Source organism: Sarcophilus harrisii, chromosome 3 (assembly GCF_902635505.1).
Source record: "Sarcophilus harrisii chromosome 3, mSarHar1.11, whole genome shotgun sequence".
Classification (NCBI taxonomy): domain Eukaryota; kingdom Metazoa; phylum Chordata; class Mammalia; order Dasyuromorphia; family Dasyuridae; genus Sarcophilus; species Sarcophilus harrisii.
The window spans coordinates 152,423,226-152,438,764 of NC_045428.1; the positions used below are offsets into that span (position 1 = coordinate 152,423,226).

General features: G+C 34.7%; 1 pseudogene; it reads left to right on the forward strand.

Annotated features, from left to right (window-relative positions):
• Positions 1-14,968, forward strand: part of LOC111720009 — a 49,036-nt pseudogene extending 34,068 nt beyond the window's left edge.
• Positions 14,969-15,539: the final 571 nt, after the last annotated feature.

Below are 15,539 nucleotides of genomic sequence, written 5' to 3' on the forward strand. Positions count from 1 at the left end.
TTTTTAAAGAGACCTAATGATTATTAGCTACATTAGCTATGTTAAAAATATGCATGCTGTCTACAGCACTTCCCAGTGCAGCCCATACCAAAGTAAAATGTATTTAGAAAATATTTAACAAAATAACAAAAAATCAATAAAATATAGATAAAATGAATATATTTTCAAGCTAGTATGTGGCCTGCAGGGATCCTTATAGATAAATAGATACATACATACATACATACATACATACATACACAGATGGATAGATAGATTAGTGGCTTCTCTTCCTATTTGAGTTTGATCCCAGAGTGACATTATTAATTTAAAATCATCACTTTTTTCACTTCACTTCCAAATAGACCTTGATGGGCAATAATCATTGTTAAAATATGAAAATATTCTTAATTCAGTAAACTGAATTCTTTTTTTTTTGAAAGAAAATTTTTCTTTTGCCAATAAATTTTCTCAGTATACCTAATTGTGAGTTCAATTCAATTCTATAAACATCTATTAAGCATCTACTATGCTGTATTCAGTGGGAATACAAATAAACCAACAAACCCCAAACAATGTTAGTAGCCATTGGAGTTTATGACCTCACTCTCCCAGGCTTGATATAGAGTTCTGTCTCCCTTAAGGTTTAGCTATACCCAGTTCTAGTTGGAACCAGATGCTGAAATTCTCTAGCCAGCTTGCTGATATGGCACATTCTAAGTTCCTCAGGCTAAATTGGCCTTTTTTTGTTAATTTTTAGAGACTACTCCTCTTATTTTATTACTGGTCCTTGTTCACTAACCCATTAATTACCAGACTGGAGATATAATAGGTACCACTCCCAGGCTCTTTGTCTGAAAACTCTATGTAAACCGGGGCCCCCAGAAATTCTATGCTTCTAATGGAACACTTATTCTATTGCTTGCTTATCTGTATATACCTTCCTATATTTTGCTTGGCAGTGAATATCTATAAACCATTCTGCCCCATCCTAGTGTTACTGTATGACACAATTCCTATCTTCAAGAGCTTATATTCTGCTGGAGGAATACAGCATGTAGAGAGATTAAGTACAGATAAAATCTTTAGAGAAAAGAGAAAGTACTAATGACCAAGGGGGATCATTAAAGATTTTACATTGGAGTTGATAACTAAGGTGACTATGAAGGATGCTAAGGTTTCTAAGAGGCAAAGTTAAAAAAGGGAATTCATTCTAGTCATTCAGAGAGCTTATGCAAAGGTATGGAGATGGGAGAGAAAGGGCTGTGGAATTCAGGGAATAGTGAGCTACTTTGGCTGAGTCATAGTATGATGAGGTCATAGCTTGTGTGAAGTCATAGACTGTTAATTTTGTTCCCTATATTCCTAATCAACCTAATTTTCATAGTTAAGCCTGAGGAAATGTAGGGAAAACTACCTTTTGCATAGCCCTTGTCTCATGTGCCTATGAGGAATATTCTTGACAAGAATTCTCTCCTATGTGTATGTGTTATTGGAAAGCAGTGAGTTTTTCCCATATAGCATATATAGAAAACTTGTTGATAAATATTTTAAAAAACTCTGGGGTTCAGATAACTGAATCAAATTATGTGAAATATGATTATTAACATTCTTATTTAACAGTAGAACTAAAATCCTTGGCTTATTTTCACCTCTAAATCATTAACTCTTTTATAAGACACAAAACTGAAAGTTCAACTATTGTTATAACATTCTCTAAGAATTTGGCAATGACCAATTTATCGGAGCAATTTTTTTTTTTCAAAATGAGAAACTTAAATCTCTGGACATATGATTTTTGACTTCCAGTAGCTTAATATTCATTTTTGGGTTCAAATATCTTGCAAAGAAATGAACTTTTGAGTAATAAAATCAGAGAAAAGAAAATAAATGATGGAGAGTTACAAGGAAATGGGGATTTTACTGTTTTACTCTGTTCAGAGTCAAATTCTGCTCCATTTCACGCAGGTTATGATGTTAATTTCTCAAGCATCAGATCTCTTTTACAGGAATGCAGCTTGTGGAAAATGACTTTTTCTGGAATGCTGATGAAATCTCTTTTCAACAAGAAGTCTTTAGATGAATAATAGAGCCCAAACTTCACCAGGACTTTGGGAGCACACACTTGGGGACTTTTTAAATGAAGTACTTTGACCTTGGAAGAGAAATCTGTGTAAGAAGTGTTCCTCAGGCATCTGAAACTTAGAGACCAATAAGCTCCTGCAACCAGATTATTTGACAAAAAAGAAAAGTGTTGAGTCATTTCAACTTTCCTTCTCAATTGCTGGTGACCTGATCCTTGCCTAAAGGTGAAACAAACAAAAAAAAAAATGCAGAGAAGCTCTGGCCTTTTAAATTCTTAAACAGTCAGATCTCTAATACAATCTTCTAATTTCAACTTCGGTTCATCATTCTCCATCTTCAATTGTACTTTACATTGTAGTTTTCAAATATGATTTAATTTTACCTCAATTTAATTCAATGAGCATTTAACAAGTGTATAGAATGTGTCAGGTGGTGGGGCTGTTAAGTGAAACCTTCCTCTATCAATCAGATAAACAGCTCATCTGTTGCTTGTAGCTTTAAATTTCTCAAGGTACTGAGAGGTTCCATGACTTTCCCATACTTGCATTGCTATTTTATGTCATTGGAAAAACCTGAAACCAGGCCTCTCAGACTCTGAGGCCCACCTTCTATCCACTATCCTATATGGCTTCTTGATTCATTTTTTGGTATGTTTGAACTTTTGGTATGAATGTTTTTCTTATTTTTTAATTTAATTTTTGAAATTTGTGAGTAAAATAAGTATTTCCATAACATAGTATAATCAAAAGATGATTACATGTGAAACTCCAAATCTATTATGTATAGCTTGATATTCCATATATATATATATATATATATATATATATATATATATATTATCATATAAATTAAACTTCTCCCCCCCACCCATTAATATTTCTGCCAGGTTTGAGCTCTACAAAGGTAGGGAGCATGTCCTGTTAAATCTTTATATTATAGTTTAGGAGATGGCCAGTAACAGAGCCAGGAAGACATGGGTTCAAATGCCACAACTGAAATATGCTGAGTGAGTACTATCACTGCCCTGGGACTTCTTTAATACTGTAAGTTGTAAAGAAGATGCTGGTCTGTGTTGGGAGAGGAGTTTCCTATATCACAATTTTCTTCCTTTTCCTATCCTATTTGTTGAAATGAAGTGAAGGAACCCAGGCTTCTGTCCAGTAAGTAAATTAAGAATATGTGGACCTTTAAGCTCAGGCTGTGGAAAGGAAGCAAGCCACATTTCTAGTCCTGATCATCAGAGTTTGGGCTCCATTGCATCTGGAAGAACTCTTGCTTTTAGATTGAAGAAACCTCTGGTTGAAGTCCCAGCAGGGGGAGATTTCTCACACACTGGAAAGGCATTTATTAGAGAAGAGGGACTTATTTAATACTGCTGTGTGAATCACTAATGTGCTGCTAGGGGATTCATAAAAGTCTTTGTTCAGAACCACTGGCATGCTGAATGAGGCCTAGGATATTGGGGGCAACTTGGAGCTGGGGAGTTCTCCTGCAGCTTCAGGGGCCTAATCAGAACCAGGGTTGATTTAGCACTACCTATACTGCTTTCATCAAGCCAAGTTATAAACTGTTTCCTTTGGAACTGGGTTACAGTGGAGAGATTTTCTTAAACTGGTGGAGGACTTGTGAAAAAGGGAAACTCAGTTTACTTTGGCTTTGAGTTTGGGAGTGGGTAGTTGATAGAATGTTTTGCTCCCTTTTCCTCCCTTGTATCTTACTTTGTTCTTTTCTCTGGTTCTTTCCTTGTATTTACCTATGTTTTTTCTCCCCCCCCCCCCCGCCTTTTCTCTTAAAATGCCTTCATTTCTTAAGAAAGATTTCCATTATTTTTCGTGTTTCTTATTCTGATCTTTTTTCTTTCTGCTCTTTGCATTTTCCTAAGGATTCCTTTGTTGAGATATGGTACTATTCTTTTCTTCTCTAAGCATTTTCCATTGCCTATATTTTTATTTCCTATATTTAGATTTGTTACTACTCTAAAGAATACTGTGATTCATAGTTGGTTATCCTCTACTTCATGTTATTTATTTGACGCTTTCTCTTAATCAGTACCTTTAGTCACCTATAATTCTAAACATCATTTTCCCCCTTTCCCTCCAAAGTTATTGATATTTTAAAATCTCTTCTCCCATAATTTTCCCCCTTATTTCCTGTGACAAATAATACAAGAAGTCATAAACATATTCAGGAATGGAGCACTTTGAAGCGAGGGACCATTTTGTTTCCAATCTTTTCATACCCCTACCCTTATCCCAGGGTTTTTGGACAAGTTCAAATTTTACTCTTGCCTTATCATGGCTCTATGACTCTGGAGTAATTTTTCAGTGCCCTTTGAAACTAAGTCTATAATTTAGGCAGATGGTTGAGATCTCTCTCCATTGGTAGAAATAGTCTTTCACCTGTAATTTCCCCATACCAAAAAAATCACAAGTCCAGTCTTTATCCCTATAACATTATCATTTATGTTATAATTCATTAGACTCTTGGTCTTATCACTTAAAAAAATTAAAACTCAGCCTGTATTCTAGAATAGCAAAAGCAAAAGTAATAATCAATCTATGAAGCTTGAAACACACATTCTATTTGTAGCTTTACTGATGCATGAAAAAACATATCACTTTTCTTTCCAATATGCAGGGAAAACTTTGTATACAATTAGAATAGAATTAACAGCTAAAAGGTAAGTTTGGCAGATTCTGGGGTCACAGAAGCAGTAACATTCTTTTTTCCTTTCATTTGTGCGGTTATAGTTGTTTTAATGGTGCTTAACTTCAGGTGACTCATATGTAAAAACATCCCAGTCACTTACAAGTGTTCTCTATGGATTTGAACACTAGGTGGTTTGTGCTGACAATATGTATTTTGGGTGGTAAGCTGTGCGGGGAGCTAATTTCAGACTTATATAAGGGGGGGAACCCCCAAAACAAAACAAAACAAAACAAAAATCCTTCCTAATAATTAGAGCTGTTCAAAAGTGGAATGGGCTGTCTTGGGAGGCAATAGGTTTTCTACCCTGGAGGTAGTTTGTAAAACTTTTGAGGAGGTTTGCAGAAAGGATTCCTGCTCAAGTCTGGGTTGAACACAATGACCTCTGAAGTCTCTTTCAAATTGGAGTTTCTGGAATTTTGGAAAACTTCTCAAATAAGATTGCTATTTTACGTAGAACCACAGAAGGCACTCACTGACTTCTGTCTATTTCATTGTGAAGCTCTTGAAGAAGTATGTGAGAATTTAATACATGGATATTATAAGCATCTTGCTGTGAATAGCCCCATCAATGAAGTTTCTAAATAATGTCATTTTCAAGATAGGTGACCATTAATATTAATATTATTTTGTTTCCAATTATTAGAAGATTGGCAATGATAATCAGTGGAAACAATCATTATTTTAAAAATGCAGGTGCACATGAAATCCAAATATTTGATAGACTCTAGAGCTATAATCTCCTAAAATAAGCCTGAGTCTTTTAAGGTAAAAATGCAAAATTTCTTAGTTTTATATCCACAATGATTACAATTGTATTCAAAAATGACAAAAAGTATACAGAAGCAGCATGATATAATGGAAAATTTGAAGTCGAATTCTCTCTTATAACTGGACCTAGACACATCATTTAACTTTTCTCATAAATAAAATGGAGACAGTAATAAGACTTACATCACAGTATGAGGCTCAATTGAGGTATAACATATAAAGTGTAACAAATCATTATATATTATATAAATCCTATTAATAAAAATGTTAATTAAAACATAGACAGAGGCAACTTGGCATAGTGGATAAAAAGCTGACCCAGTTGTCATGAAAACCTATATTGAAGTCCCCTCTGACACATTTTTGTGTGTGACTTTGAACAAATCATTTAAACTCTCAGTATCCTCAGGCAACTATAAATTACTGAGCAGCTGTCAATCTGCATGGAGAGAAGTTTTCTTTATGGCCATTGAGGTCCCTCCCAACTCTCAAATTTGTAAAAATGTATATGTAGGCATAAACACATAAAACTATAAACAATCTCTAAATATATTGCTTTTTGTAATAATAACAACCTCACATAGGCTTTAAGTTTTTCATCTATGGTGCTTTAAGTTTTACAAAGTGCCTTCCTCACAATAATGCTGTGTGGTAGGAAGCTTTCTGTTTTCTGTATGATTTTATTTCTTATTTTCCTTGGCTATATTGATGGTTGTTAAGTTTATAATAAAAATCTATTGAAAGGAAAAAAAAGTTGCTTTAAAATTTGTATAACTAGAACTATAATAAAATTTCTCAATAATAATAATAGTGCACAATTTAATTTTCTTATTCTAGTTATATGATTTATAACAGTACCACCATTAAAGATGCAGAAATAAAAAAAAAATCCATGGACTACATGAGTCTAAGAAAGGAGGAATGAGAAATTACCTCTTATAAAAAAATCTCCAAAGAACTGTCTCACTTTTAACTTAACAAGTATCCTAGTAGTAATAGTAACAGCAGTAGTATCAATAGTAGTAGCAGTAGCAGCAGCAGCAGCAGCAGCAACAATAACAATTCATATTTATGTAGCATTTTGAAGTTTACAAAGTAGTTTGCTCATAACAGCATTTGGAAGTAGTCATGTAAAGCTAGAATCTCTTTGTTATCAATATAAAAACAGACTCAGGGAGTTGAAATAATTTGCCTAATGTCACGTTACTACTAAATGGCCTAAGAGGGACTATGAATCTAAGTATCTTCTGACTTTCCAATGTTTTTGTAATTTTCTTCTGGCACATCAATAATATGTTGATTTTCTCCAGTGCATTTTCTTTCAAAATGTCTTAAGTTGTGGTCTTCTAATTTTAAAATCATTCTGCATTTAGATTCTATGCATTGTTCACATTCTTCAACTTCTTCAGACTGAGTATACAAAGGAAACTTAGGAATGTATTACAGCCTGAAAAGAATCAGATGTTAATCGGGCCAGTAACAATAATATCAGATTGTCTTCAAGGAAGCATTGCGGGGATCTGGGTTCAGATTCAGACCCTGATATACTTTACATGATCAGAAGCAAGCCATTAAACTGCTCTGAATCTCCAATTATTCCTCACTGTAATGAAAAAAAAATATCTCTGATTACTTTATAGTCTCTGAAACCAAGTATATGCATCAACTTTAAGTCTCCTTCCTCTCTGATTACCTAATATTTAAAACAGTAATTATTTGTGTATATTCTTGTTTGATTTATTCTATAGATACACATGTAATTGTTGTGTTCTTTGAAAATGTAAGCTCCTAAGAGTAAGAATTGTTTAATTCTTTGTATTTCATATTCACTACGAATAACATCTCTAGATATTTGATAAAGATATATTTATTGATTGATTAATTGATTGCTTATTATGAATGTTAAGAGAGAAATCATTAGTTTTTGAACTGTATGTATACCTGATAGATGTTACTTGTAGTCTTGCTCTCTCCACTCATTTCATATGTATTCTGATGAAATTATTAAGATTTATGGCTAGAATCCAAAAGCCTACCTTGAGCAATATCTACATGATCTTACCAAACTTATGTTAACAAAGAAGCATCAAACTCAACATGAGTGATTTCTGAAAATTTTCTTGTGGAGCTGGAGATGTTTACAATAGCAGTTTAGGGCTTGGTCAGTTCCACCCGGCATTATCAAAGATTTTTATTTAAAGAACAAATATTTAATGATGAAATTAGATTATGGGAAGAACTGGTAGAAACTATTTAATGCATTATTATAAGTGTAAAAAAATTTGAACCTATTAACTACCTAGCAAGACATGACCTAGTAACCACAACTATGCTTACTTTCTTCATTGATGTGATAATGGTAAAAATCACCAAAAACCAAGTGAAGACCTCAAAATATTCTTGAGAACTCAACCAGAATACTGTTCTAGAATCAGAGCATTATTACAGATTAAATTGTTGCACATAGTTTAGACTGAGCCATAAAAACTTAAAAAAATAAATAAAAATAGTGAACAGGATGAATATATCTTACCTGCTATCCTGTCTGCTATAGGATTTTTACCAAGAATGTTTTTAGTAAGCCTACAGAAAGTGAGCATATATTCTAATGTTTTATTAAACTATAAAAAGCATTTATTTGATTCACTTTGTGATAGTAAGCAAAACATTAAATATAAAAGGATAATAAGAAGTATAACAATTTATCTCAAGACTATCTCTATCTGAAAAGAATGAAATAGTAAGGGTAATAATACTACCATCATTTTGGTACAGAATCTCATCACTTCATGCCTGGACCACTGCAATAGTTTTTGGCTGTTGACTTTGCCTTGTTTCACCCTGCCCCAGTCTATCCTCCACTCAGTTATCAAAGTGATCTTTTTAAAGCACAATTATGATCATGTTAAATACCCTATTAAATGAGCTCTAGTGACTCCCTATTTTGTATATTTCACATATTTTTATATATTTCCCTATATTTTAACAAGATAAAATATAAAATTTTTTCTTTGGCCCTTTTAAAAGGGTACTCCCCTTATAACTTGGGTCCTTTTGTGATCTAATGATCTTTGTGACTCTGTGATCTAGTAACTTTGGTCTTCTTGCTGTTCTTTACCACTACTCCTGGTCTTTTCCTCTCTATCCTAAGCCTTCTCTGCATTAGACTTTGAGCACCTTGAGAAAAGTGATTGTCTTTGCTTGTCCTTGCACATTGCCAGGCCAATAGTAAACACTTAACAAATTTTTATCAATTTGATTTCTTCAAAGGCAGATTTATCTTTTTTTTTTAATCAATAAGAAGCATTGAAGCATCTAGCACAATCAACAGAAATAGGAATGTCTCAATATATTATACTGCTATCTTAAGAGGTATGACTCCAACCAGTCTAAGAATTATATTGCCAAATGTATAAAGAAGGGTTACTAAATTATTTACTCATTACCTTTGGAAACTCGGGCTCCATTAAACCCCTAATCAGTGATAGATAGATGAAGACATGTTCCTTGACTGAAAGTATCTACCCTTGTCCTTTGCTGTATCATTGGGTACACTTTATTTTTACTATTGACCATAGTCTGAAGGTAAATCAATAGAGTGACTTTATACCAAAGTCTCCATGCCTCCTCATACCTTTCCTTTATTAATGGCAAAGCCTTTGGGAACTAGAATAGTCAGGGGTTTGGGGATTATAGTTTCTGAACATTTGAAGGCATAGTTGAAATAGTGATTATAATTCTATAGAATAAAAGTATACAAATACATATATATATATGCATTTATATATGTATGTATTACCTGCCCTAAGAAATTTTAGGATAGAAGTAAAGCAGAGGAAACACACACACATATACATGCACATATACATATTTGTAGGTAGGTATATGCATATATACACCTATTTAATAAAATTAGAGCTCCAGGTATGATCCTATAAAAATTCCAAAGTGATACAGTAATTAATTTATTCAACTACAAATGTTTATTGAGATCAGAGTCACTATTGTGAAAGGTAAAAAGTCTATTAGCCTAGCTGTCTGTATTCCTAATTCTATTTCTAATTGACATTGGGCTAAATTATTTATCTTTCTATGTCTCCATTTCATCATCTGTTAGATGAAGAGGTTGGACTGGAGCTTATCAGTGTTCTCTTCTATTTCTGTCTATCTAGGATTCCATATTTTTGTGCATTAAATAAATGGAAAATGATAACTAAGAGGTTTTTCTGTCTGAATTAAACAGTTCTGCCGAGAAGAAGTTGAAATGTGTTATAATTAATAGAGCACTGAGCATGGAGCCAGAAAGGCTTAGCTTTAATTCGTCCCTCAGACACTTATGAGCTGTTTGACCCTCAGAAAATCATCTAATTCCTCAGAATCCATCAGACTCCTCATCTGTAAAATGGGGTTAATAATCAAACCTATTTAATAGATTGTATGTATCAAATGGGACAGAAGATGGAAAGCTATCTGCAAATCTTAAAATTCTAAATAGATATAAGCTTACATGCTAATGGTTTTTGATTGTCATCCTTGGTTATTACACTTGCCAAACTACCAGCATGCTTTTATAATGGAAAGAAGATTACCTTGCTAGGTTTCCACATTTGGTCAGTTTTCTTAAAGGAATTTTTCAGTATAAAAAGTGATGTCCCCATTCTAAATCCATAAAGTAGTCAATCTCCTTCAGTCAGCAATATCTGGCCTGCATTTTCCATATTTTCTCTATAGATCAAACATATATATAGTTAAGATGTTCCCTCTTCACCAATGCATTTTTTCCTGAACAAATTAAATTTTGAAATCATTTATCTTTTTAAAGTGTCTCTGTGGAGACTCAATTGATTGTAGTTGTGAACCATGATACTCTCTACCTGAGTTTCACCTTCATAGTTAATATACTAGGGAGCTTTCCAAGACTATTCCAATCATAGGTGTGATAGTTAATATTTATTGGGTGGTGCCTAGAATTTTTGGCAAGGATAAAGGAAGTCTTCCTTGTATTTTGATGTGTGTAATCTCATCCAGATCTCTGCCATGCTTTTAGGAAGTAATTGGATGTGGCATGATAATGGGGATCATACCTCTGGTATTTTTGAAAGGACATTGTTTTAAGTACACCAGATAGGCTTCCAAATAATATTAATACTGTTCTGGAAGTCAAGACTTTGGATTCTAGCTCTGGATCCACTACATATGAGCCATTTGACCTAGGCACCTTTTTTCTCTTTTTTTTTCTGAACCTCAGTTTTCCCTCTTTTTTGGAAAAAAAGGTTCTGTTGCTCAGAGAGGTAGAGGGAGTTATTCAAGTACCCACAGAGAGATTGTCACCTGTTTTTCTACCTCTTCCATCATCTTATTCTTTGTTGGTATCTTCTTTGCCAATACTTCTTCAGCAATGTAGCCTGCTCACACATACCCTCCATTATTTTTCCTATGATACTCCTACTGACTAGCATATAAAGACACTTAAAAAGTGTTTATAAAATTGAAATGAATGGTAAGGTCTTAAATTTACTTTGCATCATTGATGTGAAGCTCATGCTTCTTACATGAGCACCTTAGAGAGCATTTTTTTTGGAACTAGCATCGACAATGACAAGAGAAGATATAATTTATAAATTCCTTGTCAATGGACAAGAATGAGTTCATTCTAAGAAATTTACAAAGTGCTTTCTAGTCTATAACTTAAAGTAGCAGATTCAGTCAGCTGTCTCTCTTTTCTTCTCTTGCACCATCCCCTCTTCCATATACATAAATACATATAGAGCAGGGTATAAAAAGTGTTTATACAATTTCTCCCATTAAGTAGATTATGATTGTATTTTAAGCTTTTAACTGGGTAGAAGCTAATTTGCTTTAGCTTTAAAGTTAAATCTGGCTATGTATGCTTAAGAATTTAAATCAAAGCCTGTAATGAATTTTCTTTGTTCTTGGGAAGGCAAATATATCTTTCCTTAGTTTTTTTTGTTTATTTTTAAAGAATATTTTGCTGTTTGGACTAAAGTTTGTCTTTTTTGTTGCTTCCTTAGAATCAAATGAAAATGGACAGAGTTTTATGTATATTATAGGGTAACAGGGCCCAGCTATGACCACAGTCTTTTCCTGAATGGCACAGGGAACAGTGCTGGAGAGCAAACACATGAGCTTTTTGTCTGTGCATTTGCCCAGAGGACTTAGTGATATAAATCTAAATAAATAAATGGATGTGTGAAGGTTGTCCTGTCATTCTTGGATGAAGGTGGTCTCTTGGCAGACAGTAACTCTATACACAAGTGCTTTATCAGGTAAAAATAACTTTGCATGACAGAGATGACACAAGTGATTCCAACTTGCTTTAGAGCTATGATTTAGATTCATGATTGACATGGTGAGGAGTAAGTTTATTAAAAGTTTTAAATCACAGTTGTTCCAGTACAATATTTAGATGATTGAAGTTACAATTGTAATTATGCTATTTTCCCTCTAGGGCAGCTACCCATGTCAGAGTTTTAATAGATGCTTTTTCTAAACTTTATCTTGGCACTTTTTCACATGCAGATGGAATTTATTCTGGGGTAAGCCCTCTCTGTGCAAGCATGAGCAGGAAAGAACACTGGAGAAAAATGCCCCTCTTGTAGAGAACTTCAACTCTAAATTTGGGGAACAGAGGAAGGAAGGAGAGAAGGATATATCTTTCATAGTTCTATTAACTGAACTTGTAAAGATACTATGAATGCCAACAAAAAGTGGAAAAACCTGTAGCTCACTACTACATAAATACTGATAGCTATTAAAATGGTAAATTGCTAAGATAAATTCCAAACACATAAACTTGATAAAGTTTTTGACTGCAACATGGACCAAAAAATGAATCAAAAGCAATGTATAAAAATAATGGCTAGGTATTATATGATCCATTGAGTTCTTATATATGAAGTCATAATCAGGGAAACTTTGGAGAAGACTGTGATTTAAAAATCTTGGTATTCAAGCCATATAACAAGTCCAAGTTAAAAAATCAAGCCCCATGTTTATAAACATGTCCTTGTCTGTGGGAAAGTCAGCACATGCTTGAATTTCTTTCAGCTTTTACTCTTATCATTTTTTTTTCTTTTGACAATCATCAGAGAAATGCCATTTACATGCTTCTCTCTTCTTCTTCTTCTTCTTCTTCTTTTTCTTCTTCTTCTTTTTTTGGTAATGTCTGATCAGAATTCTCTTCCTATCTGACAAAAAAGGGTCATTCCACTGAGAAGGGAAACCCAGTTTGGATTTCCTTCTTGCACTGTCAGCTGTTTGTGCATTTAATGACAATGTTCTTTCATCAGCGTAAATATACACCCTGCCTGCCAAATCAGATGAGATTTAAACCTGCAATAATAACATTTTGTAAAATTTCTATGGAATGTGGCAGTGGTGGCCTGTGGCAAAGAAAAATGAAGTCAGTTGCATTGCACGGTTATCTGTTCCGAATTGTTATCCTGCCAGTTGGAATTTGTTGTTTTCTCTGTAACTCATTTGCTTATTTGTTCAATGACTATACTTTCAACCTGGCGCCACAGGGCCCCCATTTCTGAGCATATGAAACTCGGATGGCTAGAATACACATAGCTATGTCCTACTACATGAGTGATCAGATGAATGAACAGATGAAACTGCCAAGTCTAGATAGAAAGGAACAGATAAGGATTAGCCTGTCTTCCTAATACATAGTCGTTTGCCACTAACCACCCAAGAAGAGGAAGGGGAAAAAAATCAGCTAGATGGATTATCCCTGGATCAAAAAAACTCCACTCTTATTGTATATTATGGCCTTTGTTTCTGATTTTTGTCTGTCTCAGGAAAGACATAGTACCGCATAGCCCAGTTAAGCCTGCTGCCCAATTTAGAAAAAGCAAAACACAGTGCAGTGAGGTAAAGAATTTGTTAGAAATATTTTCTACACACTCAGCATTCTAAGTAACAGGCCATGTCCCAAATGAAAACACATGAATGAAGTTCTAGCCACATACATTTAGTCAACTAAATATTGAAACATGTATACTTAACAGTGAGTATTGAATTCCACTTTCAGCTCATTGAATTCCACTTTCAATAGTCTTGGCATTAGTGCACTAAGACCTCTCCTCTTTTCCTCAGGTACCAATTCATTCCTGGGTAGTAGATTAGGCTTTAAAATTTCAGTAGTCTTTGGCACAATTTTATTCCTGAATTTTTTTAATAAAAGCAATTTAAGATACATACTTGATACAGAAAGCTAATTATTTGGGACTTTCCTGTGTTTCTTATACATATCTAATCATTGGCATCAAAAAACTGAATGAAATGTGACTCTATCATGAAAACAGCAACAATTATGCCAATGTTTACCATTCTCTTTAGCTTAAGAGCTCAAGAATCAAATGATATTTTTCCAGGGTTCAGTGCACATTACAGCTGATGCAAGCTACATTTTTACATGATGTGACTATTTCAGATGATATAAATTTTGAAGAATCTTAACCGCAGAATGGTTATCCTTCAAATCAAGAGACTAGGGTATTTATCTCCATGGTCAGCCTTGACTTTTTATTCACAAATAAGGCAATGTGCTGTTCTAGAAAACTTCCAAGTTTGGGTTTCTCATGCTGATTTTTTAGACAGCCTTGTCATGCTATTGACTCATTGAAAAATGTTCACTTAGAGTTAGCTGTTGGCATGTTCTCCTTGGTCATGACTGGGTTGAGATCATTAATTCCCAGGCAGGGGTGACCATCAGAACTGATACATCCCTGGGATGTCACTCCAGAACATTTCACTGGGTTTGTAAAGGCTGAATATTACTTTGTGAACAGAATAGAGCATGTGTGGAATGTCAAGAAATATATCTATAATCAGGAGTATGTTCTCTTTGACAGTGATATGGGGAAGTTTGTAGCGGTGATAGAGCTGGGACACTGGGATGTTGAGTATTGAAACAACTGAAGGGTGAACATAAGTATAGATGTGGCCAGGTGGATAATTACTACAGGGATTTCTATGGGGTGAGCCCTTCTTAGTGACCAAGAGCATTAAGCCCAAGGTAATTGTGTATCCATCAAAGATGCCTCCCCTAGGACACCGCAATTGCTTATCTTCTGCCAGTGGTTTCTATCCTGGGGACTTGGAGGTCAGGTGGTTCCTGAATGGGCAGGAAGAGACAATTAGGGTGGTGTTCACAGATCCCTGATGCTGGGAATGACCCCCAAGTATGGAGATGTCCAAGTGTCTGCCAAGTGGAGCACTCCATCCTTCAGAGACTTGTCATTATAGACTGGAAAACACAGTCTAAACCTGCCTAGAGAAAGATACTGAGTGGAGTCAGGAGCCTGGTACTGGATTTAATATAATTGGGATTGACTTCATTGTCCACAAGAGGAATCAGAAAGGAAATTTGTGTTCACAACCAACAGGGCTCCTGAACTGATCCCTAAAGCTATGTTCTCTGGAGCTGTTACCTCTTCTCTTAGCCTCTCTCTCACATCTAGAGTCCCACTGCTTGTGCCCAGCCTTCCAGGACATTAGGAACACTACTACCTTCTTTCTTGGAATAGCCCCTCCCCTATGTTTTCCCCTCTGTCTGGACTCTTTGATATTTCCCAACAGAGCTTCAAAGGTCCCCTCCACCTGCCTTTCTTTCTGTACTAGTACTTGATCTATTTTTGGTTCTTAAATCTTCACCCTAATAGTTAATTAGAAGACTGAGAATTAACAGGTGCTTGAAGACACAGAGACAAAGTTGGGGGAATGGAAGGAGGAAACTCTAATTCTTGGAATCTGTAGAATCTGCCAAAGTGTGAAATGTCCCCAGAGGTGAAGATTGCCATCCATAGCTTATCTTTTCATCCCAGTTGCCTTTTGTTCATTTCCTTCCATAAGTCCTGTAGAATTTGACAAAGAAGAACTGAGTAGAAGTGATAGAAGGAAATTCTCCAGAGAGAAGCACCAGAATGAGGGGGGACTAGCATACAGGGAAAGCTAAGCATTTCTAAGCAGAT